Genomic DNA, 20,763 nt, shown 5'->3' on the forward strand with positions numbered 1-20,763 from the left:
AGGGAGCCCTTTCTTTTCAGTCATCTCCAGCCACAAGTCTGTCCCTTCCCACTTCTCATACCATACCTCTTACAGGGACTCCAACAATGATTTCTGTCTCTATGTGGCTGCACACAGTCCTGCTGCTTAGAATGCCTTTCCAGGTCTCTGGGGCAGATGCTTGTTCTCCAAGAGACAGCTCCAGTGCCAGCATCTCAACGAAGCCCTTCCTGCTTTCTTGAGGCAGTCAGAGTCTTTTCCTTTCATACGCTCACAGCATTTCTCTATCCCTCTTCTTTTTTTAAAGGGAGATTTTGCTGTAGGGTGTGTGTGCTCATTGGAGACAGAGAGGGGGGGAGAGAGAGAGAGACAGAAAGCAAGAAATTACTTCCCAGAGGGGATGGCCATGCCACAATCCCTTCTCCATCCTTCTCTTGGGATTTTGAGCACACACACACACACACACATGTGCCTGGTGTGAGTTTTAAGCTGCTGGGTCTGGGACCTGAACCACAGTCTACTATGTGGGAGTCCAGCAATGTAAACATTACACCATCTGCTGGTCCTTTCATCCCTCTTATATATAGACTTTTCCCATTACACTTTCATTTCTCATTTGTATGTCTCCCCACCCCACTCACCCAGGCTTTGTGGCCCCTCTGTGTTTTTGAGTTACTTCATGTGGTTGGAAGTGCTAGTTGGACCTACAATTGATTGACTCTACTACATATTAGTTGCTACTTGGCCAACCTCTGCTTCTTCCTGTAGACCTCCTGGTAGGTTGTTGTGAGGATTCAGTTAAATAAAGTAGGTAAGGACCTTTCCAAAGTGAGTTAAAGAATGCAGCCCAGTTTGGTGGTGCACTTGGTAGCACACTGAACTACAGTGCTGGGGGCTTAGATCCCTGGGTCAGCCTGCACATGCCAGGTACATGCACACATGCCAGGTACATGCACACATGCCCATGATCCTGCTAAGCTGGATGACTGGGAAAAGAGGATGGTGGTGTGCAAGACCTTGCTTCTCTCTCTGTCCCTCTCCCTCTCCCTCTTTCTTTCATGTATGTGCTCTCTATCATGACGAAAAAAGAAAGAAGACCAGCAGGTGGCAGGAGGGCTGCTGGATCTCACATGGCTAACTGTGCTGTTTGAGTCCTAGACCCAGAGACTTGAAAAATACATTGGATGTGTGTATGCGCATGCCCAAAATCTCAAGAGGAGAGATGGAGAAGGGATTGTAGCATATCCATGCCCTCTGAGGGGTGGTGGTGGTGGTGGTGATTTCTTACTTTTCCTCTCTTTCTCTCTCCTCTCCAATGAACACACACATCCTATATAGCAAACTAAAAAAAAAAAAAAAAAAAAAAAAAAAAAAAAGAAAAGAGAAAAAGAAATCTCACTAGGTCATAAGTTTTTTATACATAGAAATATTTTACATATATACATTTTCCCTTGTAATCTTGTAGAAATTCAGAGGTAGAGTCACATAGCTAATGACTGACAGACAGCTTTGAACTCTTCTTTCTGTTATGTGGAAATGCAAACCAGGAAGGAGAGAAAGAGCCAAAATTATCTTAAATAAGGAGCCCATTGTGGAAAATGTTAATCTAAGATCATAGTCTCTATAGTATTCTGACTGTATATTCCTCTCAGTAAAATAATTTTTAGCACCTCTGGACATAGGAATATTTGCTTATTTACATTTACACATTATAAACTTGTGCTACTGCACTAATATATTATTTATATTATAATACACATATAAATTAGCAATTTACATATAAGTTACACTCTTTTCTTATCATTACTCCCTTGCATATCATCTTTGAAAACCTCTGTATTAAAGAACAGAAGAATGAAGGTAAATTTGACTACAGGAATTGCAAAAGACTATTCTGAAACAGGTGGAATGTGAATTATATTTGTTGGGTTGTCGGAAAAGTCATGACGTATTTTTTCATGTTTTTCTGTGCAAAAATGTGTCACTACTTTTCTGATAACCTAATAGAAGGATGTTAGAAATTTAGTCAGCAGATAGAGAGGAGGGAGGTATTATAGATCATGGTCACAGTTCAGGGCATGCGTATTAATAATGAATAATTGGGGACCAGCAGTTGGGTAATGGCTATGTTGCTGGACTTCCATGTAGTTGACCATGGTTCAAGTACTGGACCTGGCGGCTTAAACTTACACGTGGTGTGTGTGTGTGTGTGTGTGTGTGTGTTTGTGTGTGTGTGTGTGTGTGCGTGCCCAGGATCCTGAGAGGAGAATGGAGGAGAAGGGATTGCAGCGTGGCCATCCCCCCTGGGGGGTGATTTTTTTTGCTTTCTGTCTCTCTGTCTCTGTCTTGCTGGTGAGTGCACGCACCCTATAGCAAACCCCCCCCCCCAAAAAAAGAATAATTGTTCCAGAGGAGAGTAGTGGGGGAAATTTAGAAAATAGTGATGTGGCATCCTTAGAATATCTTGTCATGCTGTGACAGTTGGTCTTCTGAGTTAGAGGGACTGCTCTATGTTGTCAGTCTTTTGTGGGGAGAATAAGGACTTGTGATAGCTAGTGATGGCTTAGAAGTACAATAAAAGCTAGCTGAATACCCAAGGCCTTGGAGAAAGGACCTGCAAACTCATGAGAATGTCTTTGGTGGTAAAACAACATTGAAGGATAAATTTGTATATATATGTAGGTGAGTTACCAACATGTGGATAGGAAAAAAAATCCCAATTTGGAAAGGAGTCATCAGAACTTCAAAACACATCAGTTGTGGTTGGACCTAGTTTGTAGAAATATAGAAGCATTTAAAAACATGGATGGTAGGAGTGGGGAGGATGGTAGGAATGAGGAGGGTAGTAGGAGTGGGGAGGGTGGTAGGAGTCAGGAGAGTGGTAGGAAGGGGGGAGTCCGAGGTTGGAGAGTGGTGTGAGAAAATGATGGCCACCAGTGGGGGATGGGGCCAAAGAAGCAACAGGAAGACAGGGGAGCATTAAAGTAAGAGGGAGAAGGGAAAGAAGAGAGAGGAGGAAGATGCACTAACGGCTAGGAAGATGGTGGTCCTGTTACGGGAGAGAGGCAACAAGGAGAAAGAGAGGAAGAGTGGGCTCTAGGGGGAGAGGAGGATGATCTCTTTTGGACCTGCTGACCTTTAGATGCCTACTGCAAATTTGACTATGGAAATTAGAAGTTCTCAAAAGAGACTACCTATCCCATTAGTCAATAACTGCTTTCTTAGAGCTTTTCAAAGTGCCAGGCACTATGTTAGGTGCTAGCAGAAAGATGGGAATATGTGTGTATGACACTCCCCAACTCCCCCTAACCCACCAAAGCCCTGCCCACGAGGGAGGCACACCTGATGAAGGAGTGAAGGAAACAGGGCAATGTGGTGTAGAGGGCTATCTGGGAAGGCTTTAAGAGAAGAGTGGTGGGGACCAGCAGGTGGTGTAATGGCTGTGTTGTTGGACTCCCATGTAGTCGACCATGGTTTGAGTCCCAAACCCAGCGGCTTAAACTCACGCCGGGCATGTGTTTGTGCGTGCCCAAGATCTCGAGAGGAGAATGGAGGAGAAGGGATTGCAGTGTGACCATCTCCCCTGGGGGGTGATTTCTCACTTTCTGTCTCTCTGTCTTTCTGGCAAGCACATGTGCCCTATAGCAGAAACATCTCCAAAAAAAAAGGAGAAGAGTGGTGCTGGAGAAGAGTCTTTAAGGTGGGAGGGACTCAACAGGACATGAGACTTAGGAAAACTCCTCTGCTTCTGACTTCAGGTTAGGGTTGCTGGTTTGGGTGAGGTGAAGGGGTATAACAGGAACAGTGAATTCAATTTCCAAATAAATTAATCTCAAGGCATGCTAATCTTTTAAGGGGAACTTGCCAAGGAAGTGGCAGGTCAGCAGTCTTAAATGCAGATCTGTCCCTTAGGAAGGGAGTTGGGTGGAGACCCAGGTGAGATTGTCTCTCTTATGAGTGGGAGCCTGAAGGATGAAGGTGAGGTCCTGAGTGCCTGCCAGAAGACAAGCTTGGTAGTGGCCATAGGTGCAAGGTCGAAGGGAAGCGTGTGAAGGGAAAAGGGACGAAAACTAAACATAGAGCCCTGGGATCCATATACTCTTACCCTAACTAGTGAGGAGAGGAAAAGGACCATGAAGGGGCCAGAGAAGGGCAGAGAGACCAGACGAATTGGGGAAATTCAGTCTTGGGAGCTAAGAGAGAGCAAAGATTGTGTGTGTGTTTTGGTGGGGCTGGTGGTAGAGCAGTTAACTATGGAGCTCTGCAAAAAGATGGACCAGGGATTGGGACTCGAAAGTGGGCAAGGGAAGAGTGATTACATCCCAGTGGTGCAGAGCAGAATGCAGACCTCTAGAACAATGAGTAAGAACAAAAATGTGGAGGCCACAGTGAAGTGTAGCCTAGTTAAGGCTGTCTGCCCACATAGTGGAGCAAGGCACTTCCTGGTATCTGGAAGATTTACGAGCTGATTGCTCATAGGGACCTATTCTGGGAAACTTAGCACCCCCAGGATGCCATCTGTTTCTGTTGGGAATACTGAATGAAGGTGCAAGTTGACCATCAACTGCATCTCTTTTCCCCAAAATGACCCTTTACCAAGAGTATATATCTACTTTAATCAGCAACAAATCAGAGGCTTGAAATCTTTTTGTATTTCTAGGGTAAAGGCTTGTGATTTAATCTGGTTTATGATGAATTATTATTTCCTTTTAAAGTTTTTACAATATTATGTTTAAGGGCTTTAACAAAACAAAGAGAAAAACAATTTTTTTGGTAGCCATTAATCCTTTGTCATTGCAAAGACTGAATTATAGTTTCACATTTTTGTAATTCAGAGCTTAGCTTTTTATTTGAACAAGGGCATCTTTCCTCTTTACATTATACTTTTTTTGTTGTTTCATGGATGGAAAATGATTGATCTGTTTATAGGTATATTTAATTTCATGTGTATCCTAGTTTTATCTCTCTAGAATCTCAGAAATTGAATTCAGCAACTAGGATTTTTCTTCTGGGTGCCACAAAAAAGGAAATAAAAAAGGAAATCAAATTTCTACAATAAGTCAGCAACAGTATTCAGTAGAACTGTGCCACAAGTGGCACCCAGAGGTGCCATGCCTGGGAACAGTCACTCAGTAGGTATCCCAGAAGCAATTAATGAATCAGTGGCTAAGTTACTTTTCCTCTGCACTGCAGGCACTTCAAAGAGACTACAGCATGAGTATAGTTTATTCTATACAGCCTGTGCTTATTCAAAGTAAACACTAATTGTTATTTGACTTTTTCCCTTAAGTGCTTAGAGGAACTTAGGAATTTTGACTATAGGACTCAAAAGTCATTTTACTAAATACCAAGAATGTATATAACATTATGGTAAATATGTGTGAAGTATATATCATAATTAAAGAATTTTGAATTTCACAGATGTCACCTATGCAGATGGGTAAAATGCTTCACTTGTTTTTATATTTTGATTACTCTGTATGATGACGTGAGAGTCTAAGGCCTTCCTGTTTTCAGATGGAGCCTCTTCACTTTTAACCACTACAGAAGCAAGTCTAGCAAAGGAAACATTTCATGCCATGTATGCTTTCTGGGTAACAAAGTAGAAGTATACTAGACTGATACTCAGGTGGTGACAAATGAAGATAGGAAGCTAGAAAATATCCGACAACAGGGCAAAATCCTGGAAATTCATAAGAAAAGAAGTTAGTAATAATCAGATTAGTAAACTCTAGTTTTTTGGATTTAGATGAATCTTGTTTGAGGGTTCCAAAAGTCCTGAAATAGAAACTAAACAAATGTTTGTGAAATGACTGACAAAATTGTTAACTCCCTATACATTTTGCTGTAACCTTACTTGTCACTAGGTTAGGAGAAAATTGGTGTGTATGTCTTAAGTCCACATGAAGAATGAAATTGATTCTCACTTAAGACTAAAATGGTAATAACAGTGGCAATTATAAGGGGAATTAGAACTTTGAGTAAATTTATTTCAGGCTCTTTATTTTATTTGCGCCCTAAGCAAAAGTTAATTCTATTCTATTTAGCATGATTGATTTTATGACATGTTTTTTATCCTTAACAAATGTGAAAAAAATGGAAAAAACCTTGAGATATATGTGAAAAAATGTCAAACGATTCTTGTTTCATTATCATATTTCTCTCATATTCTTTTTATTTTTTTTAGAGGTTTTTGCTATAGGGTGCGTGCGCTTGCCAGACAGACAGAGAGAGACAGAGAGATAGAAAGTGAGAAATCACTCCCCAGGGGGGATGGCCACACCGCAATCCCTTCTCCTCCATTCTCCTCTCGGGATCTTAGGCATGCACGCACATGTGCCCGGCGTGAGTTTTAAGCCACTGGGTCCAGGACGTGAACTGTGATCAACTACGTGGGAGTCCAGCAACATAGCCATTACGCTAACTGCTCGTCCCACATATTCTTTATTTATAACTACATTGCATAATTTTTTCTAGGATTACCACTTTACATTAATACTTGGATTATAGAACTGTGTCATTATTACTTATCCTAATTTTGTACCTTTACAAAAATAGTTTAGAGGTTTAGAAATTTTTACTTTAATAGCTATAAAGTGTTCCAGTAATTCTAGAGGAAATTTCAGGTTCCTTTCAGTGCAATTTATTGCAAAAACTATGAGTAAAATTGTTCACTGATTTTTGACAAGACGCCAAAAAAATTACAGCTATTTCACAGAAAACTCAGGAGAAATAAACAGTAAAATAGCAGAGAAAATTATCAAAACTATGATTATATGGTGTCAAAGAAAGACAGACTAAAGCTTTATTTCCTTTTCACACGTAAGTTTCGGCAGTGCTTTAGCAATTGGTGTGTGTGTGTGTGTGTGTGTGTGTGTGCATTTTTAAAAAAATGTATTCTAAGTTAAAATTAAAAGCTAACATTGTGGTGTAAAAACATTTTTAGGGGCCAGTAGTGGCATGGTGGTTAAGGCACTGGACTCCCACATGGCTGATTGCAGTTCGAGTCCTGTACCTGGTGGCTTGAAATTCATGCCAGGTGTGTGTGTGTTCATGCCCAAAATCCTGAGAGGAGAATGGAGGAGAAGGAATTGAAGCGTGACCACCCCCCATGGGGGATGATGTCTCACTTTCTCTCTCTCTTTGTCTCTCGATGAGCACACATGCCCTATAGCAAAAAATCTCTCCAAAAAATAAAACCTCAAGTTTTAGAAGAACCTTTCTGGATTGGGAGAATAGAAAATCTCTAGCTAGGGAACAGCAGATAGCATAATGGTTACGTTGCTGAACTCCCACGTAGTTGACTGCGGTTTGAGTCCTGGACTTTGTGGCTTAAAACATGCTGGATGTGTGTGCCAGTATACCCCAAATCCCAAGAAGAGAATAGAGGAAAAGGGTTTGCAGCATGGCCATCCTCCAAGGGAGTGGTTTCTCACTTTCTGTCTCTCTGTCTCTCTGAAGAGTACATGTGCCCTACAGCCAAAAATCTTGAAAAAACAAAATGAAAAAAAAAGAAAATCTCGAGCTAAATGGCTAGTCTGTGTCTTGCTCTCTACATTGTTGTCATCACCCAGTACAAGGCCTGGTGTGAGACACTCAGCACATTGTTGACTTGAATTGATTCACAAACCAGTATTTATCTGCATTTGGCTCCTGGATGAATCTGACTTCGAATCTGTCAGTTCAGTCTGTTTTGTGTCTAAGCATTCCTGTGGATGGACATTCAGCTTGTTGACTATTACGAATAGTACTTAGGTGGATGTCTGCATCCAAGCTTTCTAGAGTACATCATGTGTGTTTCTGAAGCAGATATTTTTAGAAATGGAATGGCTAGGGTCAGAGAATATGTGTGGTGTTTTGTTTGTTTGCTCGTGCTTGTCGGGGAGAGAGAGAAAGGAAGAGAGAGAGAGCTCGATCACTCCCCAGGGGTATGGCACAACACAGTCCTTTCTCCTCTGTTCCCCTCTTGGTATTTGGGGCACACATACACACATACACACACACACACACACGTGGTCTGGGGTTCCAACTGTTGGCCCTGTGGGATCCGGCTGCCTCAACCTCCTTACCACCTGCTTGCCTGATGAATATGTGTATTTATGCTAGATACTGAACATCTGCCCACCCCAAAAAGATGGATCATTCATCCGGCATGAGGGAGAGTGAGGTTCTTCCAATGCTTCTGTTGGTCTCTTATGGGATTAGTTTTAATTCCCCTGAAATCAGACAGAATGTAGAGATATTTATAATTTAAGGAAGTGGGGCATTTTTGGGTAAGTAAGCATAAATTTTTTTTTTCTGTTTGGAGTCTTTAATGCCTAACATTTACACATGTGAAGACTCACAGAAATGAGTATTAAAATGTTAAATAATTAATACATGTTCACATATCTTTGGCTTGATGATTTCACATGTAATGAATGATGACATTCAGGTATATTCATTTGTGGCTCTTAGAGTGGTCCATTTTGAAGAAACTAGTCCTCTTCTCATATCAACTCTTTCTCTTGATTTCCTTTGATTTTCTGAAAGCAAAGGTAACAATCCTTATCACCTGTTTCCTTAACAAGGGGAGATCAGTTACCTTATGTGGAAAAGACATTGGTTGAGACAGATGTTATATCCTTCTGTACAGGACAGGGTCCTGTGACGGTCCATGGCTCACTGTCCACTACATCCATATAACCTGGCTGCCAGTCTAAAGTTGGTGTGGGGTTTTCAGATGTAGCCCAGGAGCTCAGGTGATACGCAGATTGATAACTCTTGACTTCTGGGACTGGACTCAACATTTAGACCTAAAATAGGTGACCTGGAAATCTGCCATTCTGCTGACTGCATAGCCACTTATTCACCATTCAGTCTACTCTGTGAGGTGCTTGCTCCTTTGGCAAGTTTTAAGTAATTGGTGAGAATGGCTAACTTATTGGCATCACATTACTGCAGTTTTTTGGTGTTTTAAGACTTATAGTTTAGGTTAACAGACCCAACTTAAACTAACCTGAGACAATGAGGGAATTTAGTGGCTTATTTCACTGGAAAGTTCTAGATTGTTACTGACATCATGGCCTGCAGTGGCTCAGATAACAGCATCAGTGCTATCTTGGACTCTTTCCATTCCTTGACTGTGGTTTTCTCTGGTTGTTGGCCTCATTCTTCTTCTGCTGACAGATTTATTTCAAGCTATGGGGTGGGCAGTATGGTTGTGCCATGGCTATGGATGGCTTCTGGTTTCCAGTCTTGTAGCTTGAGACCTCATAGGAAACAGGGAGCTTTTCCAGCACCAGAGAGAGACTCTGATTGGCCTTGCAGGGAACATGTGACTATCCTTTGCACATATGACTAACCAAGAATGGGTACCATGATTGTCTAACCTGTGTAAGGAATTATGACTGGCAGTCTTCCCAGAGCTACGTGGGATAGGGAAGGGTTAATTCCTAAAAAAGGGGAGAAGATTTATTTCCAGAAGGAGAAAGAAATGTATTTAATAAGACAACATATATTTCAAAATGGTAGTCATAAGAAAGCCTGAAAAATGACAAGGCATTAAGCTTAAAGTATGATTCAGAGAATGGCCATATCCAGGAAATAATAGATCCTTGTTTGTTATCCCTTTGAAGGGGATGACCACCTTCTCCAATATCTTTTTTATTGAGAATCAGAACCATTGTTTATGGTGACAAAGGCAATTCACTTGGGCAAAGGGCAGAACGATATATAGCATGTTAAGTAGTCATAGGAAACCTGCTTGTTGGATTTGTGGTGTGAAGGGCAGGAATCACATCCTTGGTTCAATACCTGAGAAACATACAAAGATTTAAAGCATTCAGATATGAGTTTATTCTTTTCTTAGAGAACTCTAATGGGAATATAGATAAAATGGAAGCTTTTGAAAAGCAGATTCCCTTTGAATACTGAGCAGAAGTTTCACAAGGAACGTTGTTTTATACAAAACACAAAGGAATAGAGGATTAAATTAGAGCTTCTACTTCTAGAAAAAGAAAAAAAATAATAAGATTAGGTTGAGAGAAAGAAACGTACAAAAGGAAGGACAAATGCTCTTCAGCCCACAGTAACATTTCCATTCCCTTCCATCCCTTATATTTTTATTAAACTTTAGGGGTTTTGTTTTTGTTTTTTGCACTTGTTAGCATTTAATGAAACTCCATGTGGCTTCAAGCCATCAGGACACAAGCACCACACACACACCCCTAATCTCCTCAGCTCTTCTGCTGAAGAATTTGGCCTTCACAATGACAGGCTGCTTTGGGAGCTTCTCCTTTCCCAGAACTTTGTAGTAGTGGATCGCACTACATCAATGACGGGAGCTACTCCAGTCTTGTTTTTTTGGCCGCGTTTACCTGTGTCTGCTCATTGACCAACGTCCATAGTTTATCAGAATTGACTGTTGGACAGAAGCTCTGATTCCTCTTCAGGTGGTAATACCTCATACCAGCTTTCCCAAAGTAACCTGGGTGATATTTGTCGAAGTTGATCTTGTGGTGATGCATGCCACTAGCATTTACCATGGCCTCCAGGATGTTTCCGGTGCTTGCTGATGTGGTTGTGACCATGGCTCATATGACCTCCAAGCTTCTGGGTCTTCCTAAGTCTGGATGGCATGTCGGTGACTAAGACGAAAGAGCACTAGATTCATTAAAAAAACACACACAAGATATTTGTACGCCTAGATTTAAAATTTATTTTGCAGTTGAGACAAAACATGTTGTTCCATGTTGGCACACAGTAGCCTAAAAGTATTCTTGGTTAATTGTACCAGGTTTGCTCTGCTGAATATACGGGGCCAGTTATTGTTAATTTCTTGTTAATTGCATATCTTCCATCTGCTTTCTGAAAAGCAAGACAGTAAGAAAGCATCAAAAATAGGATGAGGGAACCAGCAGTTAGCGTAATGGCTATGTCGCTGGACTCCCACGTAGTCGACCGCGGTTCATGTCCCGGACCCGGTGGCTTAAAACTCACGCCGGGCGCGTGTGTGTGCGTGCCCAAGATCCCGAGAGGAGAATGGAGGAGAAGGGATTGCGGCGTGACCATGCCCCCTGGGGGGGTGATTTCTCACTTTCTGTCTCTATGTCTCTCTCTGTCTGTCTGGCGAGCGCGCACGCCCTACAGTGAAAATCTCTCCAAAAAAAAATAGGATGAGACGTTTGTAATCCTGTTGCAAGAATAAGGGCAATAGGCCTTTGGATTTCATAATGACACCTGGAATGCTTTAAAGGTTTGTATTTTACATGATTAACTGTTCTGAAGGTAAAAGTTAATATCCTCTATTTGTAATTTAGGCTCCCAAAACTATCCTCTGTCTTCCCTACCTTAAGGCAGAGTTCACTCTAGGGCACCATTTTCAGCATGTCTAGCAACCCGGTGTTTTTTTATTACACTGCGTTTAAATTACACACTCTACTTAGATTCATTGGAAACCTCACCCCCCCCAAAAAAAAAATCAGTTCTGCTATTTTTTTTCCCCCCCTTCGGTTAGAAATCCATTCATTGTAATCTGAAGCATGAACAGACTTAGTAATGTCAAAGTAGACAACAAGAGCAAGACAGAAGGAATGACTCTGGGTAGCTGTTTCCCCATGCTTAGCTATCCCTGTCCCTCAGAGTCAGAATTCACTATTTGCAGCATTCCTGAGGCTCTCTCAATGGGAGGAGAACTGTGTGTTGTTTCTTCCAAATGAAATGGCCATTCTCTGCTGAGATTACAGAACAGCCAACAGACCATAGGAAGACAGTCCTTTAGGCCTCTTCTTGAAACCAACAGCTATAGTATAACTGTTGGTCTTCAGTCAGGGCCACAAAGAACCACCAGTTCTGCTATTTTTTTTAAAGTTGCATTTTTTTCTCCCATTATAATACCTGGATTTGCTCAATACACAAAAAATTCAAAAATAGATCAGAAAGAAAAAAAATTATCCATGGTTAGACACTAAATATGTATTTACATTTTCATAAACTCTTAAATGGAAGTAAAACAGAGGTAGAAAGGCACACAATTTGTCAGTGTTTAGCTTGATGAAACTTGGCAAAGTGAGTATACCATTAACTACCACCCTGATCAAGAAATAGAACAGTAGCCCAGATCATTCCCTCTTGAAGATAACCACTATTCTGATCACTTGTGTAAAAGTAAGTTTTGCCCATTGTTAAACTTGATTTTATTATTATTTTTTCTTAAGTTTACTTCTTTTTTCCATGAGGGAGAGACAGAGAGGAAAAGGGCACCCTCAACAAGGCACCCATGCCGCTATCCACCCCAGCTTGAACTAGCCTCAAATCCTGTGCACATGTGTGCCCGCGTTCAGGAGGTCTCTGAATGTGAGCCCTGATTTTTCATTCTAGTGTTTGTGGTATCATTTTTTACATGCAAATCTCTGATCCATTGAGTTTATAACTTTGTATTGTGTGAAAAATAGGTCCAATTTTTATTTTTAAAATGACTATCCCATTTTGTCCCCAAACCATTTATTAAAAAAAGTTCCTCTCTGTCCCAGTGACTTGAAATGCTGCTTTATCAAGAGTAAATATTTCTATTTACTTGGATCTATTAGTAGACTTTCTGTTCTATTGCACTAATTTGTGTATTCATGTACCAGTACGTGCATGGTAGTGTTTGAAGAAATACCCGACATTATGGATGAAAAGTTTACTTTGATTTTTTTTTTTTAAGTTTTGGAATAGAGTGTGTGCGTTTGCCAAAGAGAGAGAAAGAGACAGACAGAGAGAGAGAAAGATATCACTCTTCAGGGAGAATGGCCACATCATAATCCCTTCTCCATTCTCTTCTCAGGATTTTGGGCACACACCCATGTTCCCAGCATGATTCCCACAATGATGTGGGGAGCTTCCATTTGCAGCTTCTGCACCTCAGTACACACGTTGGTACCCCCAATGCAGGCATGACAGGAGGCACCCATGTAATCTCCTAATGCCATGACCACCTTCTGTATCTGTTGAGCCAAGTCTTGACCGGGTGCCAGAACCAAAGCCTCGGTGGCCTTTAGATCTAATTTGATTTGCTGTAAAATCAATATGGCAAATGTGGCCGTTTTCCTAGTCCCAGATTGGGCTTGAGCAATCACATCATAACTCTTGATACGAGGAAGAATAACTCGCTGCTGGATGGCAGAGGGCTTCTCAAAGCCATAGGCATTGATGCCACAGAGAACAGACTCTGAGAGGTTCATGTCATCAAAGCTGTCAACAATCTCGTTCCAGTTACTCTCGATGATGCCTTTGGGCTCCATTCCATGGGGGCCATTGTCTCTGGATCAGGAATCCTGACTCATAGACATAATCCTTAGAAACTAGCGGCACCAGCTTTTTCACTGGAGGATGCTAACATGTTAGAACTGTGAGATATTCTCTGGTTTTGGCTAGTTTCCCCAGAAAGAAATACTCATCTCTTGTCGGGCAGTGAGGTGGACTGGCAGCCAGTGTTCCAGGATCCACGTGGGGAAGGGCTTTATGGTTCAGAGCACAGTTAACCACCTTTTTGGGCCTCAAGACTCCCTTCAGTTGGTCAACCTCCCCAGAGAGCAAACCTTCAGACTTCTGATAGGTAAAGAGAAGATGCTCTGACTGACTGCTCTTCATAGAGATTCTCCCAGTGAGTCCACCTGCTTTCACTCCTCCCTTCTACTCCTGTCTTCTGAGATGTCGTCTTTCTTCAGGCCCAAGCCTTCCCAGGTTTCTGGCTGGAGACTGGCTGTTTCTTCCTGGCTACCCCTTCCTCCCTGGCAAGCTTGATTTCTTAGGCTCTAAATCAACCACCACTTACTCATTGGCTTTCCATTTTCTATTTTATTTATTTTTTATTTTTTTAAGGTGTTTGCCACAGGATGTATGTACTTGCTGGAGAGAGACAGAGAGGGACAGTGAGAGGAAAAGTAAGAAATCATCCCCTAGCGGGGACGGCCGTCCCTTCTGCAACCCCTGCAAATCCTTCTCCTCTGTTCTCTTCTTGGGATTTTGGTCATGCACACACATGTGCCCACTGTGATTTTCAAGCCACCGGGTCCAAGACCTAAAATGCAGTTGGCTACGTGGGAATCCAGCACTTTAACCACCATGCCACTGCTGGCCCCTTGTTTAGTTTTATTTATTTATTTATTTATTTATTTATTTATTTATTTAAGTTTCCTTTGCATATTTTCTCTTTTTTTGGGGGGTGGGGGAGAGGTTTTTGCTATAGGGTGCGTGTGCTCGCCAGACAGAGAGAGACAAGAGAGACAGAAAGTGAGAAATCACCCCCTAGGGAGGAATGGCCACACCCCAACCCCTTCTCCTCCATTCTCCTCCCAGGATCTTGGGCACGCATGCACACGTGCCTGGCATGAGTTTTAAGCCACCGGGTCTGGGACACAAACCGCGGTTGACTACGTGGGAGTCTAGCGACATAGCCATTATGCTAATTGCGGGTCCCCATATTTTCTCTTTTCTTATTTACTTCGTCTTTGTGGGATGTGTCTTTTAAAATAAGTTACTGTCTTTTTAGTTTAGTTTAGGTAAGAAGCATAGATGCTTTAAGACAAGAAGACTTACATTGAAGTTTGAATGATAATGACTTTTTAAATTCTATTTGATTTTTAGTTTTCTTTTCTCCTATATTATTCTTGCCATGTAGTATCTCTACCTTCTATGTTTTTGTATTCATTAAATATATTTCAAATCTTTTAAATTATTCTGTTATTTCCCAGTCTTGCTGAGGGTTGTGGGGCAGCAGGAATGGGTACTAGTTCTCTTATTTGTTGTGTTTCCCGGCTCTTCCTCATGGTGGTTGATTCACCTTTGCAATACGTCATATCTTTTTTTTTTTGGTCATACTGTTTTTAGTAAGCGTTGTGTATGTTCTTGTGGAAACATCCCTGCAGAGTAGGTTTTGTTTTTGCTCCTGATTATATGGAATGCTCTCTTTTCATTTCTCTTATTTCTGGGCCTCTATATATGTGACTTTTAGAATGTTCTGTTTGCTCATCTTTCCTTAGCTCTCTCTTACTTACCTCTTAAGTGTCCATTGAGAAGTGATTCTTCTCTGAGTTACTTGTCCTGATCCCCCAATTCCTGTATTCTCTTCCAGCAGACTGCACTTCCTTTGTTGTAGTACTTTTTAATCCTGTAGTATAGCCATCCACTCATTTGTCCTTCTCTCTTGTATAATTAGACTAAATTCAGGGAGGCAGATGATACTGTTAAATGTCTAGTGCCTATCAAAGTACTTGACCCAAACTAGGTGTCAGTAACTATTTCCTAAGTGAATATGATGCTGTAACTTGTTTTAAGAGGCTTTGCAGGGATGGGTTACAAATTGGTCTGGGATCATTGTTTTTTTTGTCCTTGTTTTGTTACACTTCGGTAGTATAGGCAATGCAGGGATGCTCTCCCAGCATGAAATGTGGATGGTTCAGAAATGGCTCCTAAGTTACCTTTTAGAGCAACTTCCTGTTGTTATTGCTGCCATGTATACTATGTACATGGATCACATGCCTGAAAATCAAGAATTGGGATGGGATGCCTGGTGCTCTGGTATGTGGCACAGTCTCCCCGTGTGGCTCACTTTTACACATAATGAAGCAATTTCCATTAAGTGAACGTTTTCAATTCAGTCTTCATTTGTGGAATGTGTGACTGAGAAACAGCTGTGAACAATCTGTTGTTGTCTTTATACTGCTCTCTTCAGGTAGTAAGCAAATTACAAGTTCATATTGAGTCTCTTCAGGTAGTAAGCAATTACAAGTTCATATTGAGCAGATATTAAAATGCCTATCTGATAATTTGGGCCACAGTCTATAATGGCTTTGACTGGTATTTCCTGTAGCTGCCTTTGAAACTTGAGTTTAGGAGTACTGATGAAATTTTTGTTACTTTTTATGTCTAAACAAATGAGTGACTTAGGTTTTCTGCAGTTTCTATGGTACTGCTAGAATGAAATGTAGTGGTGGCCATCTAACTATCTAAAATCATGGGAAAGTACTAAATGGATTCATGGGTTTTGGAAAGAACAATAGTATTTACTAATATTAATTTAATTCTTATATGACAGGCACTCTTCTAAAACCTTTACATGTACCATCTCATTTAATTCTACAGGGAAGTTGTATTTATATCAATATATCTTCATCATAAGCTGTTACGTGTATGCTCGGCAGAAAGCATTCCGAATCTGTTAAAAATGGAATACATTTTAATTATTCTAAGTGTTAGGCTGTGCTGAGATGATAACTAATGCCCTACTTCTTTGTGACAGTTTTTGAGTAAACTTATACTGGGGTAAAAGAAATCTCTGAAAATATAATGACTGGAAATTTTCTAGAACCCAGAGAAGACATCAACCTTCATACTTAATGATCCCAAAGATTTCTAGTTGGATAAAAAAAGGAAATTCACATGTAAAGGTAAAATAGTGAAACTGCAGATAATCAAAGATAAAGAGAAAATTGGAAAAAGCCATCAGAAAAAGATTATAGAAGAATAGTTTTACATCTTTTGAACAGTAACAATAGAAGAAACTATTGACATTTAAGACTGAAAGAACCTGAAAAGATTTGCCACCAGTGGACCCACACTAAAAGAAAGTCTAAATGATACTCTTTTTTTTAAAAAAAAGTTATTTAATTTTATTTACTATTATTATTTTTTAATTTGACCAGAGAAAGAAGGAGTGAGATAGAGGGAAAGTGAGAAAACAAATCTCCAGGTCTGGAACTTGAACCGTGTTTGGCCATGTGGGAGTCTAGCATCTTAACCACGCCATCACCTGCCAGCCCCATACATGGCGCTCTTTAAGTAGAAGGAAAATCAAAGGTGTAGGAAGGACTGAGATAAATATGTGGATAAAGGAACACAGACTGTATTGAACAATATTATTAGAATCTCAAGTTTGAAAACTGTAACATTTTAAAAACATATAACAACAATAGCTTTTAAATTGAAAGAGGCTAACTGGGCTTGGAGTGTTCTAAGTGCTTTCTAGGAAGAGGGTAAAGATATGGATTAACATTAAGCTTTTACACGTCAAAGGTAAATCTTGCAATTTCTGGGGTAACCAGCAAAGACTTTCCAAATTAATTTATAAAATAAATGGAATAAGAAGCCTCTCACTCTTTACAGGGGATAGAATTTTCTTCAGGTAATTAACCCCCCTGTGTATTTCTGCTGCTTCTTTCTTTTGTGTTTAAGGGAATAAATACACATATGTGCCAGAAGAGTGCCTTCAGTTTTACTAATTAGGTTCAGGAAAGGAGCAAATTTATGTGTCCATCTTCTCTCAGTGGAAATTAGTAAAAAGAAATAGATTCCTTCATCTTGCTAACTGCCTACATGTCCTAAATGTATTTCATTACTCTAGGAATAATTTCCATATCCTCTATTGAAACAATCTCAGGTTTTTCTTTAGAGTCTGGAATCCTCCAGGTCTCTGAAGTAGAACAGTTCTTCCCTCCCTCTTGTTTTGTCTTATTTTATTTTTGGAGAGGTTTTTGCTTTAGGGTATGTGCACTTGCCAGAGAGACAGAGATAGAGAGACAGAAAGTGAGAAATTACCCCCCAGGGAGGACAGCCACTCTGTAATCCACTCTCCTCTTGGGATTTGGGGCACAGGCATATACATGTCCAGTGTGAGTTTCAAGCCACCAGGTCTGGGACTTGAACTCCATTTGACCACATGGGAGTCCAGTGCCTTACCCATGATGCTACCTGCTATCTCCTGTTTTGTCTTTTTTTTTTGCCTTAGGACACATGTGCTTGGTGGAGAGAGACAGACAGACATAGTGAAAGGAAAGTGAGAAATCATCCCTCCAGGAGGGATGGCCACACTAATCCCTTCTCCTCCTGGAATCTTGGGCACACTTCGCATGCACCTGGTCTGACTTTCAAACCACCAGGTCCAGGACTTGAACTGTGGTCAGCCAAGTGGGAGTCCAGCAACATATTTGCTACGCCATAAGCTGACCTCTGTTTTGTCTTATTTTTAAATAAAAATGTTTGGGAAAATTTTCTGCTGGCATTTCTGTCCTAATTCCTCAAATCTTATAAAATTATGCATCACCTAATGACAGGATATGTTTTGAGAAATGTGTCACTGGACAATTTTGTCATTGTGCCAACATAATGGAATGCACTCAAAAAACCTAGATGTATACCCTACTATTACATACCTAGGCGATATGATATGACTTATCGTTCCCAAGGTACAAACTTATATAGCATGTTACTATACTGAATGCTAAAGGCAATCATAACACAATGGGAAGTATTTGCGTCTGTAAACACGTTTAAACATAAAACAGGTATGCTAAAAATATGGTATAAAAGAAAAAAAATGTCATGCCTATATAAGGCACTTACCACGAATGCAGTTTGCAGGTCAGGAAGTTGCTCTGGGTGAGTCCATGAGTGAGTGGTGAGCACATGTGAAGCTCTAGGATATTCACTACTGTAGGCTTTGTAAATATTGTTCAGTTATGTACACTAACTTTATTTTTAAAAAATGTCTTTAGTAGTAAATTAACCTTAGCTTCCTATAACATTTTTACTTTATACACTTTTTTAAAAAACTTTTTTACTCCTGTAATAACACTTAGCTTAAAACACACACATTGTACAACTACACAATCCTTCTTTTTCTTTAATTGCTAGAAAGTGTGCTTGCTTGCGGGGGCGGGGCAGAGAAAGAGACAGAAAGTACCTCCCAGTAGTGCATGGTCATGCCTCAATCCCTTTTCTCCATTTCTTCTTATGAGAATCCTGAGTTCCCAAGCAAACACACCTGGCCTGCTTCCCAAGCCACAACTTAAGTTCACCATGTGGAATCCAGCTCCTATTACACAGTGCTTAAAGCCTGCACCATAGGGTTGGCCAGTATTTTCTTTCTTTGTATCTTTCTTCTATAAGCTTTTTTCTAGTTCAAAAATTTGTTTATTTATGTATTATTTTGTAATCTTTGTCACTAAAAACTAAGGCATGGAGGCCAGCAGGTGGTGTGGTGGATAAGGTGCTGGACACTCCCACATGGCTGACCACAGTTCGAGTCTCAGATCTGGTGGCTTGCTTTCTCACTTTCCCTCTCCTTCTCTCTGTGTGTCTCTTTCTGGTCAAATTAAAATAAATGAATGAATAAATAAACTTAAATAATTCTTTAAAACAAAATAAACCAAAACAAAAAACCTAAGGCATGAACACACATTAGCCAAGGCCTATGCAGGGTTAGGATCATTGATATTCACCATCTTCCACCTCCTCATCTTTTCCCAATGGACAGTCTGCAAGGGCAATAATGTAAGCACGAGAAGCAGAAAGGAGGAGGTGGATGAGGCTACTGCCACCTTAACACTGTAGGTTACTGGCTTACAGTAAACTTTTTTTAATAAGTAGAAAGGCACATTAAAATAATGATAAAATGGGACCAGAAGATGGCATAATGGCTATGTCACTAGACTCCCATGTAGTTGACTGTGGTTCGAGTTCCGGACCCGTTGCCTTAACTCACACCGGGTTCTTGTGAGTGTGTGCTCAAGACGCCGAGAGGAGAATGGGGGAGAAGGGATTGCGGCTTGGCCATCCTCTCGGGGGGTGATTTCTTGCTTTCTGTCTCTGTCTTTCGGATGAGTGCACGCACCCTATAGCAAAAACCTCTCCAAAAAATAAAAAATAAAAAAAAATAATGATGATGATAAAAAGCAGAGTAAATACATAAACCAATAGCAGTCATTTATTGTAATGCCCAAATATTGTGCACTTCTTATTTCTTACATGAGCAATAGAAACAGAGAGAGAAAGAGAGAGAAGGAACCTTGTGCACGATCCTGATACCACAATCCACACCAGCTTCAGCCAGCCCCAGCCATTAGCAAGCCTGTGCCCAGTGCACACAGCGAGGTCTCCAGCTGTGAACCAGGACCCTTCTCACATGAGATTGCCTCAGAGCATTGCATTTTACCTCTGTGGCACCATCTGGCAATGGATTGGACTATTTTTTTAATTTATTTACATTTAATCATTGTATATCTTTACGGTGTGCAATGATTTTTCCCATGAATATTGTGACTATTAGTCAAGTCATAGACATTACATATACATTATTATCAGTGGAAACAATATGATATCATTGTCACTTTGATGAGCATTATCATCAGCATAACTTTTCATTTTTGTGTCTTTTAAATGTATTGTTTTTTCTCTGATCCCCTACCTCCAATTCCCCAATACCCACCCCATATTACTGCGCCCCTCATACTGTCTCTAATGTCTACAATTGCCCTTTCTGCTTTTACACCTTACAATCTCTCAGTTTCTGTTATAGAGCACAAACATTCAGTGTATATTGAATGTTTGTATGGACATACAATATCTGTCTTTCATAGTCTGACTTGCTTCACTTAGCATTAAATCTTTTACATTCGTCCACTTTGTACCAATTATCAGGGTCTCATTGATTTTTTATGGCTGCATAATATTCCATAGAATACATATGCCATATTTTTAAAATTCACTCATCTATTGGACATTTGGGTTGATTCCATGTCCTAGCAATTATGAGTCATTCTGCAGTAAACATGGATGTGCAAGTGGTTTTCTTTTTTTTTTTTTTTTACATTTTCTTTTTCTTTCTGAAACATTTATTTTAATTAATTAATTTACATTCATTCCCTAAGCATTGTCACAGTGTACAAAATGTGATTTCCCATCCAGAATATACTGCATAGTGGCTTAAATATGCATGTTATCATCAATAATTTTCCATTTCTAGTTTCATATATATATATATAT

At 40.4% G+C, this 20,763-nt stretch overlaps 1 protein-coding gene and 1 non-coding gene across 2 annotated transcripts in view; one reads left to right on the plus strand and one right to left on the minus strand.

Annotated features, from left to right (window-relative positions):
• The window catches only part of EML6 (EMAP like 6), a gene marked incomplete at its 5' end in the record, with an annotated part of 331,238 nt that overhangs the window by 43,596 nt on the left and 266,879 nt on the right, over nucleotides 1–20,763 (plus strand). The gene's annotated exons all lie outside the window — the stretch shown is intronic.
• LOC114009778 (small nucleolar RNA SNORA2/SNORA34 family) lies at nucleotides 11,660–11,796 on the minus strand. The gene has a single exon (XR_003551171.1). It is a non-coding gene; the product is annotated as a small nucleolar RNA SNORA2/SNORA34 family (small nucleolar RNA).

Source organism: Tupaia chinensis, unplaced genomic scaffold (assembly GCF_000334495.1).
Source record: "Tupaia chinensis unplaced genomic scaffold, TupChi_1.0 Scaffold000622_1, whole genome shotgun sequence".
NCBI classification, from domain to species: Eukaryota; Metazoa; Chordata; class Mammalia; order Scandentia; family Tupaiidae; genus Tupaia; species Tupaia belangeri.